The sequence below is a fragment of the Papaver somniferum genome, unplaced genomic scaffold (genome assembly GCF_003573695.1).
Source record: "Papaver somniferum cultivar HN1 unplaced genomic scaffold, ASM357369v1 unplaced-scaffold_107, whole genome shotgun sequence".
NCBI lineage: Eukaryota > Viridiplantae > Streptophyta > Magnoliopsida > Ranunculales > Papaveraceae > Papaver > Papaver somniferum.
Window position 1 is genome coordinate 1823453 of NW_020619603.1, and position 6427 is coordinate 1829879.

The window sequence follows — 6427 nt, forward strand, 5'->3', positions numbered from 1 at the left end:
TCATCTTTTTGGTCGTATCTGACTCGACAAACTAATTAAAACCATTCATAAGTTCCTACTAATCAGAAGTTCCTACTATGTCTTCTTTCTCGTTGGTTTCTAACCTTCATAGTTTAGTTGGTCTCGAAAGTCTTTTCTTACACGTACAATAAACTAAACTTCACTAATGGCAACTAAAACGTTTTCTTATTTACCTAACGCTACAAATTAACCAAAATAAATAAATAAACATAGTAGCCTTCAGGATTCATATAGGAGTGGTTTTTGTCAAGCTCTGGAAAATCTTCACGGGGTTTGGGAAATTATATTGTTACTGTCGTCATAAATTAACAATCGATTCAGCTTTGCGATTGTTTCTCTCCCTGTATGAAATTAGTCATGCTCATTACATATATATATGCATTCGTATCGTCAATAAAATTTGTTGAATTGGTCGTACAATGTGGGTCAGGTAACTTCCCCGAGCTATGTGGTTGCAGCAAGAGGCTTATTGACTTAATTGTTATCTATGTTTCAAGGATGTCATATTTAAATATCTCTGTGTGGGAACTCAAAAGAAGAAAAAATGAACAAAAAATCGATATAATTAATGACGAAAATGACATAATCAACTTGCAAAGAAACTGCTTCTTTGTTTGTTTGCTAATTTTCAACTAAATAAGAGAAGAATTGTATTAGGTTTGAAGTTTAGCAGTTAAATTCCACAGTTTGTAAACCGCGTACAAGACTTTTAAGCCCCAACAAGATTATAAGGGAAGAAAATGACACAGAATGCACGCGAAGACGCAGATGCTTTTCGATGAATGTACACAAATTCTATACTGTGTATAGTCCCTGCTGTATTGCATAACAGTCTTGGGATTCTGCACTTAAGAAGGTCCTCGCAACATGGTTCTGAAAGAAAGATAGTTTATAGATTTTTAATCTCACAGAATAATGTTCCGGTTGCAATTGTTTTATGTACCAGTACTCAAAAAATGCAATCTGTTGGCAGAGATTGTTCTACTGTCATACATAATATATTGACCGGGTGATCAATAAGTAAGCTTTGGGTGTCAACTCCGTCTAACATCAACCTGTTGGTGGGGAGGGTGGGGATTCTGTAGGTGTGTATATTTGGAATGTAGATAGTTTGGTCTTCCTATTTTTATTGAAATTCTTGCATGGAGTTAATATTGAATAAGCAAATGGTGTCTTTGTATTATACATTACATTTTGATGATTAATCTCCGGGATCGTTGGCATCTTGAATATCAAGTGGTTCCAAATTGATCATAAGATTCATAACGCGGACTAAAATTGTCAACAAAAGACCCTAAAATTCTCGACTCGTTTGTATATATAACAATCACAAGATAGGCTTAAAACAACAGTCTCTCACTCTAATTACACATAAAACTGATCACCGGAAAAATTCTTCTGTAACATCATTTATACCTTATAACCGTGCATTGATATTCATTGCATAATGTCATCAAGGGACAAAAGTGAGAAGAAGGCTAAGGGATCATTGGACGCTGTAGGGTATAAGCATCCTGCATCTTCCTCGGAGAGTAGTAGGACTAAAGGATCATTGAACCGTAAGCTAGACGAAAGTAACTACTCAAAGAGTGACAAGAAGGCGGTTCATGGAAAGCAGGAGAGTTCATATGACTTTGGAATTACCACTAAGAACAGCTCTAAGCAACCACAGATGACAGACCCTGGTGACAAAGAAACACAGTTAATGATCAAGGAGGATACCAACTTTAAGGCGCAGTTGATTAGTCCTAGAGAAGCTGGGAAGACGGGAACTGGGGGCGTCAACAAAGAGAAGCACTCCAGACAGGAGCCTGAGCGGGACATCAGCAAGAAGGACAAGAAAGGAAAATAGAATGTTCAGTTTTAATGTGAAAAATCGGACATCCGGCGTATACAAATATATAAGTAATATATACTCATTACGTGGTCATCTTGATTGTTCTGCTTTAGTTTTACGGCTAAGTGCTGCGACCAATCGGATGAGCAAATACAGATTTATAGGTTATGATGATAATTAAAGAGATTGTACTGATTTCTGCTAATATATGCTGGAATATTTATAATAATATTGGGTGTCTTGTTCCGGCCTGGAGCAATTAATTGCCATTAGTACTACTATTTAGTTTCGAGAAAATGGTTAAGGTTTGAGAAAATTATCGTTTACGCAAATGCACTTTAATACTATGAAACCCGATCGATTTGTTAAGTAGTCGCCATCTCCATTCAAACACTACAAGTAAACGAAAGAGTTAATTTTGTATCCCTGATATAAATCCAACCTATACAATTAAGTTGGTACGGGTTTAAGTTAATTTCTCAACGACTACGTATATAAAAATCCAAAAAGGATATTCCATCTAGGGCTGCACATGGTTCGGTTTTTATCGGTTTTGGCAAAACCAAAACCGAAATCAAAGCATTCGGTTTTCTAATATTGAAAACCAATGAAACCATATAGCCTATTCGGTTCTATTGGTTTTGGTTTCTACTCGGTTTTGTTAAAAACCAGACGGTTTTTGGTTAACCGAATGATTTATAAACAATAATGTGCCAGTGCTTTATAGTTTACACAAACAATACACCCAATACTACAAGCGGCAGAAAAGTTTGTTGGAAACATATCGGAGGAATAAATGACGAGCAACTAAAATGACAACAAAAGGATTTAACTCAAATAATCCTCCTAAGAGTCCTAACCATTCATTAACTACAATTTCATCATCAATGTGAAAATATTCCTTCTGCTATGAGAATAATAGAGGTTCGCGGTATAGAGCTAAGAAAAACCCCAAACATTTTTTTAACTACGTACTAATTGAAACAAAACTAGCTCAAAATAGAATAAAAGGCGGCAAAAATGTAAGAGCTTAATGCTATAAAGCACTTCGAGGAAGTATGGTGGTAGTTTTAGGATCGAGTGAAGTATGGTGGTAGTTCTTTCACTTCGGGGAAGAACGGAACAAGAGAGATAAAGTTTTGAGAAACATAGGGAAGAGAAGACTCGAGTGATGTATTACAATATTAGGGTAAAATATTTAACATCCACGGCTAATATCATTTCAATCCTATGGCTAGGAACAGTTGGTTCACCATATGGTTTTCGGTTCGGTTTTTCTAGGAAACTGTTGATGGTGGTTTTTAGGCAAAGGGTAAAATCGTAAAACCTTATGTATAGCATGACGCCACCGGCGACGCCGAACACATTTATTGAAACATTCAATGCACATAGGCAATAATTACCGGGGTATGTTTTTTCAACCCTAAGTCCAAAACCAAGCCGCATACTGCGCACCATGGCAACCACGCCAAAACCAAGCCGCATACTGCGCACCATGGCAACCACGCCAAAACCAAGCCGCATACTGCGCACCATGGCAACCATGCCATAAGTGGCGCTGGTAGCCTAGCTTGCAAAACCGTGCAACCTAGGGCCAAAGCCGCCACATGCCAGAAGAGGCGCTGGTAGCCTAGCTTGCCAAACCGTGCAACCTAGGGCCAAAGCCGCCACATGCCATTGACACATGCCAGAAATAGCGCTGGTAGCCTAGCTTGCCAAACCGTGCAACCTAAGGCCAAAGCCGCCACATGCCATTGGCACATGCCAGAAGTGGCGCTGGTATCCTAGCTTGCCAAACCGCGTAACCTAAGGCTAAAGCCGCCACATGCCACTGGCACATGCCAGAAGTAGCGCTGGTAACCTAGCTTGCCAAACCGTGCAACCTAAGGCCAAAGCCGCCACATGCCATTGGCACATGCCAGAAGTGGCGCTGGTATCCTAGCTTGCCAAACCGTGTAACCTAAGGCTAAAGCCGCCACATGCCACTGGCACATGCCAGAATTAGCGCTGGTAACCTAGCTTGCCAAACCGTGCAACCTAAGGCCAAAGCCGCCACATGCCATTGGCACATGCCATACGCCACTTGCAGCCTGGCATCACCACTTGCACCCGATGTGCAACCTGCAACCTGGGCATACCAAACATGCCATTGGCGCATGTCATACGCCACTTGCATCCTGGCATCATCACTTGCACCCGATGTGCAACCTGCAACCTAGGCATACCACACATGCCATTGGCACATGCCATGCGCCACTTGTAGCCTAGCATCATCGCTTGCACCCATTGTGTAACCAGCAACATGCTACACGTTTTCCATGAAAACACTCGAGACGTCAACACATGTCACAAACTGGGGGATACTCTTCAGGGTTTTGGTTTGGCGGTTTACAACATGAGGCGTACACCACGCCCCGCAATAAGAAGGTGTAATAAGAAGAAAGCGGTCAAGTAAATAGGGAGTAATTGTGAAACGCCTTTTTCTTTATGGAACATCAATTCCATGCGTTAACGTTACCACCTCTTCCCATTTACTCACCACTTTACTCTCTTCCTTAATGAGACCAGGGTACGTTTCACTTCAACTTGTATAAATAAGTTTTACCTATTTCCACCAGAAGACAGGTCTCAGTCAAGAGAAAAATACAACACTCAGAAAAGCAACCTTGCTAGCTTTCCCAAAAAATCTTTCAACTCTTGCTAGCTAGCTTCTCAAGCTTTCACCTTCTGATACAAGTTGAATACTACCCTTCAAGAATTATTCTGGTCTCAAACACTTTCTTCGCTTCCCTCCCTAAACCAACCCTTCTCCTTCACTTTGTGACCGAAGCAAGTCTGGAATGGCCATCTTCTTGGTTTAGGCCAGAATTGTGCAGATTGATCTCTCGAACCTGGAAAGTACTCACGTGCATTACATTTGTTTAGGGTCTAGATTTGTTTCTCACCCACCTATCATCTACTGAAATTACCAAAATCGGCAGAAACAGTTTTCACCCATAAAAAATTGGCGACCACAGTGGGAGATCAATCTTTCAGTTGCAAAGTTGATTTTCGATTCCAAATTTACCTTTCCGGCTCTACTCATTTGACATGGTAGAACTAAGTTTTGGATCCGCGACAAACCTCGAGAGCACCAGTATGGAAATTGCTCCTGACACTAACGGCTCCCCCGACGACACTTCTACATCTCTTGCCGACCTTGGAAACACGGAAAACGCCCCTTCCAGTGTTACACCTCCCGTCACTAGGGATAGAGCCTCTTCCATTCCAAACGTCCCCGTACAATCCGCCAACCCAGGTGGTGCGGAAGGTAGTTCTTCAGGTGTTACACCACCAATCACCAGAGCTCGGGACGCCGCTGCTACACCTAATGCTTCTGCAAGCATGACGCCTCCGACTGCCACCCGAACGACGTCTACTCAACACCAGGAAGCGAAAACAGAGGAGGAAGGTCTTACGTCACCGTTACCGATTTTATGGAGAGAGAAGAGGCTCTTGCTAGGGCCCAGACAGACATGGTTTCAACCCAAAAAGAGGTGCTTGTTTTTCTCAAAGCCTTAACAGAACGGCTGCCACAAGAGATACGACAACCGGAGTCAAGGACAGACACTTCTAACAACCCTGATGCTAACATCACGACCCTGCGGGGACTGCGCCAACCCGAGTCAAGGATAAACACTATCAATGACCCTGGAGTCGGAACCTCAACAGAGCGCACTGACGCAGGCGGGGAGGTTCGTATTAGAACCTCAGTAGCAGGAAATCGCCCGTCAAACTTCGTCACACGAGAAGATCTGGAGCGACTCCTCCAGAATCGAATCAAAAGTGACGAGACAGAAACACATCAACACCAACCTCCTTACCCAATCGATATCCAGAGAATTCCCCTACCAAGAGGATACTCATCCCCTCAATTCACTTTATACGATGGGACTGGAAATGCACGGGAACATATCTCACGATTCCTGGAAGCTTTGGGTGAACATGAATACAACCATGTTCTCCGTCTAAGGGAGTTTTCAAAATCGCTTACCGGAAGAGCATACACATGGTACAATTGCATCACACCAGGCATCATCCGCGATTGGGGTGAAATGGTTACATCATTTTACAAAAAATATTTTTTCGTGTCTGAACAAGGCACTCTCTCGGATCTAGGGAGGATGTTCCAACAAAATGACGAGCATCCAAATGATTTTGTCAAGAGGTTCAGGATCCAAGCACTGGACTGCCATGATCCGAGTGCGACTGAGAAGCAACTGGTAAATTCATGCATCAACGGCATGACTCCCATCTACCGCGCCTTACTGGAGAACTTGCGGTTCCATACATTCTCCGAACTCCATGAAGCTGCCAAACGATCATCCACAACTGCACCAGCTCTTTTAGAAAGGATCAGGCCACCCATGAGTGAAGATATGCGTGAAGTTCGGAGAAGTGCGCGCTTCCTCAACAAACCATACAACACCGGCCCCTCCTTTGTAAGCGTGGTGGACGAAAGAGAAAAAAGGAAGGCACCAACAATGGATCAACACCCTAGACGCACAGCCCCGGCACGACGGGAAACTC